This window comes from Felis catus, chromosome D2, assembly GCF_018350175.1.
Source record: "Felis catus isolate Fca126 chromosome D2, F.catus_Fca126_mat1.0, whole genome shotgun sequence".
In the NCBI taxonomy this organism is placed as follows: Eukaryota; Metazoa; Chordata; class Mammalia; order Carnivora; family Felidae; genus Felis; species Felis catus.
The window spans coordinates 52,481,673-52,495,360 of record NC_058378.1 but is presented as its reverse complement, the minus strand read 5'-3'; the positions used below and the strand labels follow the sequence as shown (position 1 = coordinate 52,495,360).

The 13,688-nt window shown below is 38.0% G+C and overlaps 1 protein-coding gene and 1 non-coding gene across 14 annotated transcripts in view; one reads left to right on the top strand and one right to left on the bottom strand.

Annotated features, from left to right (window-relative positions):
• Positions 1-13,688, top strand: part of CPEB3 (cytoplasmic polyadenylation element binding protein 3) — a 196,526-nt gene that overhangs the window by 14,227 nt on the left and 168,611 nt on the right. The gene's annotated exons all lie outside the window — the stretch shown is intronic.
• On the bottom strand, positions 2,958-3,064 carry LOC111557224. Its single transcript, XR_002737071.1, has one exon. It is a non-coding gene; the product is annotated as a U6 spliceosomal RNA (small nuclear RNA).

Below are 13,688 nucleotides of genomic sequence, written 5' to 3'. Positions count from 1 at the left end.
ATCACAGAAGGAGCCATATGACTTGATAGAAGGAAGAGTAAAAACTGATGCAAATTTAATCACCAACTGCATAAAGGTACACAGTTGAAATGGCACTTGAGTCACTTTTCCAGCAGTATTTTTTATTTTTTATTTTTTTATTTTTATTTTTTTTAAATTTTTTTTTAACGTTTATTTTTGAGACAGAGAGAGACAGAGCATGAACGGGGGAGGAACAGAGAGAGAGGGAGACACAGAATCGGAAGCAGGCTCCAGACTCTGGGCCATCAGCCCAGAGCCCAACGCGGGGCTCGAACTCACGGAGAGTGAGATCGTGACCTGAGCTGAAGTCAGACACTCAACCGACTGAGCCACCCAGGCGCCCCTCCAGCAGTATTTTTTAAAAGTATGTTCCTAAATACTTGAACATGAAGTCTGTTTATTTAAATTTTTTTTTCTATGTTTATTGAGAGAGAGAGAGAGAGAGAAAGAGAGAGGGGGGCAGAGAGAAAGAGGGAGACACAGGCTCTGAAGCAGGCTCTGAGCTGTCAGCACAGTGCCTGAGATGGGGCTCAAGCTCACAGACCCTGAGATCCTGACCTAACGTGAAGTCAGACGCTCAACTGCTCAACCGACTGAGCCACCCAGTTGCCCCAAATTCTGTTTATTTTTAATAAAAATGTTGTGTGCCCATGGTAAAATACTATATTACATAATAAAAGTATTTTAGTGAAAATACTAATTAGCATGCTAATTAGTATATTTGACATACTAAATTTTACTAGAGTATTTTAATTAAAATACGGTATACCCATGTTAAATTAATACTATGCACCATGACAAACATTAAACAGTAAACCGACTACATGAGAATACCTGAATGTCCCTCTGTAGTGGATGTGATGCTACAACCGAGATCGTCTCTTCATAGGGAAGGTGCTTATCACATAGCTGATGGGAATATTGGCTCCTGGTGATGTGAAGCTTTGCTTTGTTTTGTTCTTACTGGGCATTGCTTTAGGATGCAGGGAACTGCCTCACTCTAGGTTATGCTCCTCAGAGCCCACAGCCAGTGATAAGATGCAAAGACTTAGCTTCCTTGCCTCATTTGAGGACAAGTCTGAGGGCTGTCTCAGCTCCAGAGCTCATCACAAGATGGACTGAGTACTCAGTTGTAACCACTTTGGGAGTCAGTGTATCTCTCTGACTCTTCCTGCCTTCCTTATTTCATTGCACGTATATTTGTCAGTTGTGTCCTATCCTCAATAAATCATTTGCATGCAAAACTTAGTCTCAGAATCTGTCTCCAAGGAACCCAACCATTGACACTGTCTCATCTGGCTACCCCCTAAAGGTTGCCATCATTGGAACCTCTTTACGTATGTGTCTGGATCATTCCCCACCCCCGGTTTCTAAAAAAAAGTCTCGAGAAATATACAGAAAGAGTACCCAAAGTATAGGTACAGCTTGATGAATTTTCAAAATTTAGCAATATTTTTATTAGAGAGAGAACAAGGAAATGATTTTGGATAGTGTGAGAACCACTTACATTTACAACTTCCTCGTGATGGGAATTTTGAGAGAGAGGGGTGTGTTGCCAAGGGAAGTTGGAAGTTTCTCAGATTTTTAAAAGAGCAGTTATCTTTTGGTTGACTGCAGTGAACTCTGAAATGAGAGGAACATTCTAAGTCTACTTTATAATACATTTAGGTGAAAAGGGGAAAATAATGAATATGAGGAATCAGAGGAGAAACTGTGAATCATTTTACTAGGAAGAGAGTGGAAAAGATGATCTTCCTGAAAGTCAAATATCTATAAATCAAAAATGTCAAAATATTGCTAAAAATTTGAATAAGATTTTCCTATGAATCAAACTTAATACTATTTATAGCTCAACCTAAGCTCTTTATACAACTCTTTTGATTTTAAAGTAAAATTTCAAGAATCCATCCATGATTTTGTTCATCAGTGATAAACATAGCTTTCACTGAGGGTGTTAAGTTCACTTTCTATCTTTACCACCACCACCCTCTTTGCTTGCCTGGATGATACAATAGCTGGCCTCCTAATCAACTATTTCTTGGTTTCCACTCTTTTTTTTTTTAACTTTTAAAAAAGTTTTTAATTTATTTTTGAGATAGAGACAGACAAAGCATGAACAGGGGAGGGTCAGAGAGAGGGGGAGACAGAATCAGAAGCAGGCTCCAGGCTCTGAGCTGTCAGCACAGAGCCCGACGCAGGGCTCGAACTCACGGACCGTGGGATCATGACCTGAGCCGAAGTCGGACGCTTAACCAACTGAGCCACCCAGGTGCCCCTTGGTTTCCACTCTTATCCCAAATGCAATCTGTTCTCTGCAGAGAACCACAGTGGTCTTTTTAAAAGCTTAAAGCAGATCATGTTACTGCCTTACTTAAAACTGTCCAGGGATTTCCCATCACACTTAGAAAAAAATCCAAAGTCTTAACTTAGTCTAAAAGACCCTACAGGATCTGGCTCCTGCCTACCTTTCAGATCCCATCTTGTACCACTTTCCTCGTTGTTTACTTGCCCTCTAGCTACAGTAGATAGCTGTTCCTCTAAAACAGGTCAGAAAACTAAGGCAGGGGCCAAATTTTGCCAGAGGCCTATTTTTATACTGCCAGAGGACTAAGCATGATTTTTACATTTCTAAAGGATTGTAAAACAACTGTAACAACTGGAACAAAACCAGTTATATTCAGGAGAACTTCTGTGATTTACAAAGCCTAAAATATTGACCATGTGGCTCTTTCACAGAAATAGTTTGGCAATCTCTGCTCTAGTCTTATTCCTCCTCCATCAGGATCTGTTCATTAGCTGTTCCCTTTCCGTCCTATGCCACCAGTCTTTGCCTGGATGGGTCCTTTTAAATTCAGGAGCAAGTTCAATTCATGGAGACCTTTAATGAGAGAATCAGATTCTCTCAATCACATCACCTTTTTCTTTCTTTTTTTTTTTTTAATATGGAACGCTTCATGAATTTGTGTGTCGTCCTTGCGCAGGGGCTATGCTAATCTTCTCTGTATCGTTCCATTTTTAGTATATGTGCTGCCAAAGTGAGCACACGTCACCTTTTTTCTTTATAGCACTTACATTTATCTGATACTTTCTTATTTATTTTTATTTTTCCAACAACCATTCCTTCTTTCCCCTATGCAGGAAGATCTTTTCTTGTATACAACTTTTGAGCCTTCTTGATCTTGTATTTAGATGGAAGAGAGCAATTGTGAATGCTGGGAGCCTACTACATAATAGGTGCTCAATAAATGTGTTGAATGGATGAATTTGCAAATTATTTCTGTAAGTGAAATTTAGGGCTTTTTTTTTTCCTTTGTCCTCTCTTTTGTAGGGAGTACCTACAGTGCAAACAGCAACTAAGAGCCACTTTATTTTATTTATTTTTTATTTTTTTTAATTAATTAATTAATTTTTTAAATGTTTTATTTATTTTTGAGACAGGAAGAGACAGAGCATGAACCGGGGAGGGTCAGAGAGAGGGAGACACAGAATCTGAAACAAGAGCCACTTTAAAATGGAGAGGCAGGGGCACCTGGCTGGCTAAGTGGGAAGAACATGCAACTCTTTGATCTTGGGTCATGAGTTTGAGCCCCACACCCCATGTTGGGTGTAGAGATTACTTAAATAAATAAATAAACTTAATAAAAGGAGAGACAAAACAATGTATTTCTCTTAAGAGATTAACTCTTTTCCTCCTCTGCTCTCCCTAGGAGAGGCCATTGCTGGAAGGGTGTGGGATGTTTCAAAGGGATGTCTCAAGGACTTCTTATTTAAAAAAGAAAAAGGGTGCCTAGGTGTCTTAGTCGGTTAAGCATCAAACTCTTGATTTCAGCTTAGGTCATGATCTCATGGTTTGTGGGATTGAACCCCACATTGGGTTTTGTGCTGACAGCACAGAGCCTGCTTGGGATTCTCCCTCTCTCTCTCTCTCTCTCTCTCTCTCTCTCTCTCTCTCTCTCTCTCTCTCTCTCGGTCCCTCCCCTGCTCTCACTCTTTGGGCCCCTCCCCCACTCTCACTCTTTCTTTAAATAAATAAATAAATAAATAAATAAATAAATAAATAAATAAAGTAGAACTTTTCTTCCTTTCATCTGTTTCTTTTAAGAGAGGAATTTTTCAGAATAACAAGACTAATTGAGGTCTCATTCTCTAAGATACTCTCAGGCTTTTGGGTGAAGATGGGTTTAACATTAAAGGAGATGGTTTAACACTAAGCTGAGCCAGGCCTGGGCTCAAAAGAAAAGCCAAGAATGCTCTAATAGGGCTTGTTCTAGGTGATCATATGGAGGAGAAGGATAACTCCAGGTGCTGGATTCTTCTGGAGTTTCTTTAAGATTGTCTGATCACATGTTTTCAGTTTTGGTTTGGAAAATACACAGTCACTAAAGGAAGAAGCAATGGGAGGCAGAAGCCTGATTGTAAAGAAGAAAAGGTGGGCACTCTAAGTCCTCAGGGTGTGGCAAGAGGTAAGGGATAAGAGTTAAACTTTAGAGCTTGAGTTTTAGAATCAAAATAGACCTGGGCTTATTCACTGACTGGATATGTCACCTTGGGCAAATTATTTAGCGTTTCTAAGCCCTGGTTTCCTTATCTGAAAAATGAGTATAATGATAGCTTCTGTCTTTTTAGAGTTATTATGAGGATTAACTGATAAGGCATATAAAATGCTTAGCTAGATGCCTACATAGATTAAGTGATCAGTTAGTATGAACATCATCATCATTGTCATCACCAAATGATGAAGAAATTCTCTCAATCCACTAATTTTGAAACTAATAAAGAATAAAATCTGTATCCTGTAGCAATTTAAGGATATGTCTCACTGTACTCAGCTTCCATGGTAGAGAACACAGGATATAGAAAGAGGTGGGCTATGAAATGTCTGGATAACAAGATCAGTGTTGCTACAAGAAGCATGGGCTTAACATAGGTCATTTGACTCTCAATATTAAGTGGAAAGGAGACAAATCTGTACTTGAATGTAGATATTCCAGATAAACCTGTCTGCCTGTCAGTATTAGCTTTGGATTTCATACATTGACCTTTACTACTTTACAGTTTATTAAAAATGCCCTCATACACACTAATATAATTCTGACTTAGGTAGGGCAGCCATTGTTATTATCCCTATTTAATTCTAGAGGAAACAAAGACTAAGAAATTGAGAACATAAGTTTTAGAATCAGATTGTGTGGTTTGAATCCTGGCTTCTTCATTTCCCAATGGTATAACCTAGGGTAAGTTACTTGGACTTCTCAGAGTCTCAGTATCTTCACCTGTGAAATGGGGATAATGAAGGTACATCACCTCTTAGGGTTGTGTGCAGTTTCTCATCATGTAAACAAAGTACATGGCAAGGCAAGTAGATGTGCCTAATATTTGTTTTTGTTATCTTCCAGGGCCAGGCACCTAACAAGTGGTAATTCTGGTATCTCAATTTAGATAATTGGATTTCATATCCAATGTCCTTTCCATACACGACCTCCCATAATATTAATAATGTTGATTCCCTGCCACTGTGATGATGTACAATCCATTAACATCAGGGCAGATGGTCCAATTTGTTTTTTCAGAAGTGATGGGAGATCCATCTATAGTATCCCTCTTGGTACAGTTGGCACACTTATCTGATTCTCAGTTTCCTCAGTGAGAGAACAGTTATGGCCTTAGGACAGAGCTACACCAAAAAGCTCTAGATTTTGGTTCAGCTGTTTGCAGCAAAGTGCTGAAGATACTAGTCTGACCACATGAGAAGTCAGAGAGCCTGTATTAACTGAACCAAAGGGAGACTTGTAGTGTAGTTGAAAAAGCATGCACCTAGTGAGTTGGAAGACTTGAATTCTAATCTTAGATCCACTACTTATTAACTATATCTTGAAACGTCTTTGAGCCTGAGTTTCCACATCTCTATTTTGTATTTTTTCTAGCTTTATTTAGGTGTAATGGACATCTACATGTTTAAAGTGGGGATTCCAACAGTTATCCTTGGGGCTGTCACCTGGTCATACAGTCCCTTTATGGACATTAGGAAAAGGTGCCTCTTCTTCCAAGCAGATGCAGCTTTACATTAAGGTTCATGAGCTGAGTGAGCAGAACATATACTAGATTTCATTCTCCACTAGCCTTCTGGTGCATTGCACAATGAGGGACCTCTGCTGTCTCTCCACTGCACAGGGCCGTTAACATCAAGTGAGATAATAAAGGTGAGGAAGCTTGGTAAAGTGTAATCCCGTCTGTCAATGTAAGGCAAATACTACTTGGTTTCAAATATTAGGACCCAAGGGTTACCTGGGTAGATATACTGAGCATTGCCCTTCCCTTTGTTTCGATGATCCCTCTGATCACTAACTTGTACAGCACCTATAAATTACTGGCTTTTAAAGCAAAGATTATGGCAAAGAAAGGCTTTCTACATCATTTTCAGGCCTAGACCAGTCTTGCTCTTGAGATCCCTGAAGACTAAAATCAGGTTTTTTTGATGATTCATTCTCTTGAAGACAGGCTGTTTTTAGAACACCCTAGAGTGGGACTGGGTCTTGCCCATGGGTGGAATTTGGAATCCTTTGGTTAGAGCTTATCTCTGGTTTTCAGGCAAAGGTCATTGTATAAAAGGCTTGTATCAATGGGAGAAAGAAAAGTTGCTGAGCCACAGTTTGCCCTCTTTTCACAGCTTTGAAGCCCAAGCTGTGTTCTGGCTCTGTGGATCAAATAGGACAAGAGGATCTGCTTTTATGAGTCACTAACAAAGAAACAGCTTTAGAGTCAGACAAACCTGAAATTAGGTACTAGATCTGACATTTACTAGTTTTACAACCTTGGGCAGGTAAATCACCTTTCTAAGTTTCCATTTGTCATCTGGAATTAGGGATAGTAACAGTATTTATCTCATGGGTTTTTTACATGGATTAAATGAACTAATACGTGGAACGCACTTAGCATTTTGTCTAGCACACAGTATGTGTTCCATAAATGTTAGCTTTTATTACTGAGCTCCCTGCAAAATACCAGACTTTGCCATGCCTTCCCCCAAGAAGCCTAGGGTTCACGTTGGGGATTAATATAATTATACCAGAAAAGATAAATAGAAATACAAAGCAACAAATGTGTGATACGGATAGGAACTGATGTTAGGAACTGGTGTTTGAATGAGGCTGTGAAAAAAGGTGAGATTAAGATAAGTAGAAAGGATGAGGAGGGCATTCCATATGGGATCGGTAACAACAGCAAGCTTCAGGACCCTGAGTAGACCAACTTGCCTGGAGAAGTGGGGATAATGCTATCTGGGAACATAGGTTGGGATTAGAAGAAGAGAATCCTAAATATAGGGTAAGTGTTTGACTCTTGTTCTATAGATAATGATGAGTGACATGACGAACTTTGTGCATGAAAATGTCTAGCAGGTGTTTGGAAAGCTCTTGGGAAAGTGCTCAGAGCCAAAGCTAAAACTTTGGGGATAGAAGTTGAAACTATGGAAGCCAGTTCCTTGAGAGGTGCCTGTTGATTACAATTTAATGAGGGTGGCTTTTGAAAAGCATTTAAAGTGAAATGGTGAATCTGTCAGATTTGAAGACAACTAAAACATTAATGGGGGTAGGGTTTGCTTCTCTGAAGTCTTCTGAAAGAACATGTGGCCTGTCAGAATAATTTTTTAAAATGGAAATTTAAAATATAAAATATAGTTATTATAGGGAGAGAAAAATGACCTGTATAGAACTTAACCATATTTCCTGAAATATTTTCAGAGGGTTCTTATGACTGAGTAACCATGACAAGAGTAGGAAAATGAATAAGCTCTAGTTGACTAGAGGGAGGGGTGCTGTATCAAATCAGTTTATAAAGGGAGATGACATTGTGGTGAGGGACTCAATTTGCAGTTCAGTAAAATCTAAAAATAGTGTGGGATACTTTTTTTTCTTTTAATATAGTTGACACACAATGCTACATTAGTTTCAGGTGTACAACATAGTGATTGGACAAGTTTATACATGATGCTGTGCTCACCACAAGTGTAGCCACCATCTGTCACCATACAGGCTACTACAGTACTATTAACCATATTCTTTATGCTCTGCCTTTTATTCTTTATTCCTGTGACTTTTACTTTATGCCTTTATTCATTCCATAACTGGAAGCTTGTACCTCTTACTCCTCTTCACCCATTTTGTGGGGCACATCTCTTAAGAGTACAAATTTAGTTATTCCATAAGTTCACAAATTTTTTCTTTAAGATTTTATTTTTAAGTAATCTCTATACCCAACACAGGGCTTGAGCTTACAACCCCAAGATCAAGAGTCACATGCTTTACTGACTGAGACAGTCAGGTGCCCCAAGTTCACAAATTTTTGATGCATAAAACTTTTTATATAAAAATACGTAGGCCACTGTGCATTATTTAGACCTAAGATGAATACAGATACATAATATATATATGAATATTAAAATTTTTTAATGTTTATTCATTTTTGAGAGAGTGACAGAGCGCAACTGGGGAAGGGGCAGAGAGGGGGAGACACAGAATCTGAAGCAGGCTCCAGGCTCCGAGCTGTCAGCACAGAGCCCAACGCAGAGTTCGAACTCACGAACCATGAAATCATGATCTGAGCCAAAGTCAGATGCTCAACCAACTGAGCCACCCAGGCACCCCTTTAAATTGAGGTATAACTGACATAGAACATTATATTAGTTTCAGGTGTACAAAATAATCAGTATTTGTACATGTTGCAAAATGATCACGATAATAAGTTAACATCCATTACCACACATCATTATAATTTTTTTCTTATGATGAAAACTTAAAAAGATTTTTTTAATGTTTATTTATTATTGAGAGACAGAGCATGAGCATGGGAGGGACAGAGAGAAGGGAAGACAGAATATAAAGCAGGCTCCAGGCTCTGAGCTGTCAGCACAGAGCCTGATGTGGGGCTTGAACTCACAAACTGCAAGATCATGACCTGAGCCAAAGTCGGACGCTCAACTGACTGAGCCACTCAGGTGCCCCATCTTATGATGAAAACTTTTAAGGTCTACTCTCTTAGCAACTTTCAAATATGCAATGTAGTATTATTAACTATAGTCACCATGTTGTACATTACATCCTTAGGACTCATTTTATAACTGGAAATTTGTACTTTTTTGTCTACCTTCATGAATATTCAGTTTTAAAATAAAATTAATTACAATTGAAGTCTAGAAACGTAGGGAATATAGATGAAGGCTGTTGATGTTTCTTTTTCTTTAATGGAATACATGTGCATACACATTGGCATGACATTTGAAATGGAATCTCCAGCTAATAATCATAGGCTCTAAGTATACAGACTTATATGTAATATTTCCTTATCACATGAAGTTATGATGACGAATGACAAAATATTGAATATACTGGGATGCTGAAAGAGACTTAATTTTATTTGGCGTATCAAAAGAATAGAAACTTCCACATTAGGTTATTATCAGAACAGTAACTATATTTTTTGTTATATACACTAATCATGCACTGTTTTCATATTAGAACTTAATTTCTGTAGGAACCATAAACTTCAACCTTTTAAAAATAATTTGTTAATATGTATCAAAAGCCTTAATGTTCTGCCTTTCAAACAAGTAATTTTTTCTTTAGAAATATGGCTTAATATAACAATTTGAAAAATAGTGAAAATTTGTAAGCAAACTAAATGTCCTGTAATAGGAGAAAGAATAAATTAATTCCACCAAATTTTAGTATGGAGTATCTTCATTAAATGTTATAATGTCATCAAACCTAGTGTTTTTGAAATACTTTTCATGGCAAGAGAATTTCTCTTCACCTAATGTTAAATAAGTGCTTTCAGCCTCTGTAAATTGAGCTAAAAGAACTTTGTTCTTTGATTTGGTCAACAAACTTTTATCTAATAAACCTTTATTTTATCTCTAAGTTTTAGGCCCAGTGCCTGGCTTACAAAGATGAATAGAGTCCTGATCTTGAATCTTTTCTAGGAAGGATAGATGTACAAATAAATAATTATACTAAAGCATGAAGAATATTTTAATAGAGGTATGTTTGTATTATGGAGGGATATAAAGGAGGGAATGGGCAATTCTCACATGGCAAGGGAAAGCCTCAAAGAGGTTTGAACTGGGTTCTTTTGGGTGAGTAAGAGTTGGTTATCAAGAGGTAGAAAGGTATTTCAGGCAGAAGGAATATGTGCAGAGGCATTATGGTAGAAGAGCTTGGTCCGTGCAGGGACCTGTAGTAGTTAGGTATGGCTGGGAAGAAGAGTAGAAGAGTTAAGTTTGTATTTTATCCTCTTGGCAGGGGGAAAGTAAAGAATTTTAGGAAGGGGCATACCATAATAAAATTGTATTTGAGTGATTACTTGGGCTTTAGTGTGGAGGCCACATTTGAAAGGGTACTAGATGAGAGACATTAGGGTAATACTGCCATAGTTCAGGTGTAGTGTTAAACTGGCTGTGAATGAAGAGGCGGGGATGTCAGGCAGAAATTTAGGAGGCCAAAGTAATAGGTTTTAGTGACCAATTGGACTTGTCCCTCAGTGAGTGAGAAAAGACAAAACCATGTCCAAATTACTACCTTCAGTGACTAGATGGTTCGTGGTCCCATTAAGTAGGAGAAAGATAAGTAAACCAGGAATAAAGGCAAAGGCGCGTGTGAGAAGAGGTGCTGCAGGATCCTGAGATAGAGAAGTTGTTAAATAGTTGTTTGGAGCTTAGCAAAAAGATTTGATCTGAAAACCTGGATAGCAGTGAACTCCTGTTTCCCAGTTCATGAATATAACATTGTCCAGGGAGAATGTAGAATTAGGAGAACCCTGAGGGAAGATCTATCTAGTATCCAAGAGACAGAAGAAACTTAAGAACCGAAGAACCAGGAAAGCAGTGTCTTCAAAGAAAACAGAACAGTCTGGAGTTAGTTTGCTACTGCTGTGTAACAAATTACCTCAAGCTTAATGTCTTAACACAAACTTATTTATGACTTACGGTTCTAGGGATCGGAAATCTGATGCAGCATGACTGGGTCCTCTGTTTAGGTTGTCAAATCTGCTTACAAGCTCATTCTTGTTGGCAGAATCACAGTTACAGGACTAAGGCTCCTGTTGTCCTTCTGGCCTGGAATCTTGAAAGGCCATCTTAGAATTCGGCTTATAAGTGTTTTATGAAGGATGAATGCCAAATAAAATAAGAATTGAGCAGTGTCAATTGGTCATTGGTAAGTTTAGTAAGATCAGTAGCACGAGCACTTTTTAGCAGGATGGTAGGGGCAGAAGCCACATGCAGTTAAGTTTGGGAATCAACTGGAAATGAAAGCATAGCTGGGATATAGGGGCTTCTTTCAAACACCCTGTCGTGAATGGGATGGAGAATGTTGGGAATAATAAACTAATGAACTAGGTCTCAAGGAAACTAGAAGGAATAAGCTCTAGACTACAGGTGGAGTGATTAATTGTGGACCTGTAGGGGAACTCAGCTTCCTCTGAAATAGAAGGAAAGGAAGTATGGAAAGTATGGAGGGGACTACAGATAAGTTTGTGAAGGGGGTGGGGGGAGGGTCTTGGTGCTAAACAGCTGAGAAATTGAGGGCATTACTGTCTAATGGCCTCAGTTTTCTCTTACAAGATCAATAAAAAAAAGCAGGTGAAGTTCTGGAATTGCTACTTTGTAGCTAGGAGGCCTTTCATAAAATTGTTGATGAATGCATGAACCAAAAGCTAATGGAGAGGCAAGAAACATAAAGAACTCCAGGTGCTCTCCAGATTGCCCACCAAACCACATCTGGCTCACCAGGCTCCCTTTTTGCTCCCTTTTCTCTTGTTATGTTCTCAAACTTAGTCTGAGCTAGAATTGCTTAATAGATCCTCACTCAGAGGATGTGGATTTCCTGCTTATAAATTGCCTTGGGCTTTAACAATCTTAAAATCTTTCTAGGTTACCTAGAGGATATCTAATTTACCATAGTTGACCAAAATTACTTTTCCCTCCTTAGGTTGTGAGGTATTTGAAGTCAAGGGACTTTGGATTTTTTCATCTTTGCATGTAGCACCTGTAGGGACAGTCCTGGCATGTAGGGAGTCCCCCATTTATTTCTCTAGCTCCATGACCTAGACTTAAGGCTCCCCTTTTTATTTGGCCATATTGTGCTATTTTTTTCTCTTTAACTTAGAGAAGATAGTCAAACTTTACAAGTATATATGTAAATTTTAGAAATTTAATGGAAATATAACAAAAATACAGAAAAGTGCATATATTATAAATGTCCGGTTTTCTGAATTTTCAAAATAAATACACCTGTGTAACAGCATCCTGTTCAAGAAAACAGTATATCACCAGCATGTCTGCAGTCCATTTTATGTCTTCTACCAATCATTATTTCTCTGCAGGGGTAACTACTATGGTGACTTCTAATCCATAAATTAGTTTTTAAAATTCTTTTTATTTATTTATTAAAAAATTCTTTTTAACGTTTATTTATTTTTGAGAGAGAGCGCCGGTACAAGTTGGGGAGGGGCAGAGAGAGACTGAGACTCAGAATCTGAAGCAGGCTCCAGGCTCTGAGGTGTCAGCACAGAGCCTGATGTGATGCGGAGCTAGAACTCATATGAGTCATGAGATCATGACCTGAACCAAAGTCGGACACTCAACCATCTGAGCCACCCAGGTGCCCCCATAAATTAGTTTTTTTTAGAACTTTATATAAATCAAATCATATGGTATGTACTTTGCCCTGTTAGGCTTCTTTCACTCAGCATTGTATGCATGCAGTTCATCTGTGTTCTATGGAATTAGAGTCTATTCATTATCTTTGCCTTATGATATTCCATTATATGAATCTATCACAAATTCACTTATCCATTTGATTGTGGATGGATATTTGGGTTGTCTCCAGGTATGGGTTATTTCTGATTGATGCTGCTTTGAACATGTCTTTTGGTGAACATATGTTTGCATTTCTGATGGCTATATATCCAGAGGCAGAATTGCTAGGTTTTAAGGTATGTGAATGTTTGCTTTAGTAGATCCTGCTAAATAGTTTTGCAATGTGGTTGTATAGCTATACTAAATTATACTTCTGCCTGCAGTGTTTGAGTTGCTCCCACATCTGTGCTAAGGTATGGCATTATCTGCCTTTTCCAATTTTAGCATTTCTGGTTTTATTTTGTATTTCTTTGATGATTAGTGAGGTAATCATGTACTTTTTTCATATACTTTCTTTGAACATTTGAATGTCTTTTGTTGAAGTCGCTTGTCTTTTTCTTTGAGATGTTTACTATTAATTTGTAAGGGTCCTTTATATATTCTAAGTCTTTTTGTTGAAAAATATACATATTGCATATATTTCTCTCCTTCCAAGAGTTTTCATTCTAATTCTGTCCTTGGTAAACAGATGTTCTTAATTTAATTTGTTTAGTTTATTAAATTTTTCCTTTATGGTTATTGGTTTTGTGACCTGTTAAAATTGTTGCCTACTCCAACCTCATGAAAATACTCTCCTATGTTCTTTTAAAGGCTTTATTGTTTACCTTTTACGTTTAGGCCTACAATCCATCTGGAAATGATTTTTGTGTATGGTGTGGCAAGGGTGAAAGTCTTTTTTTTTTTTTTTTTCCATATGGATATTCAGTTGACTCCAATATCCTTTATTGAAAAAAAACTTCCTTTCAAACTGCAGTGT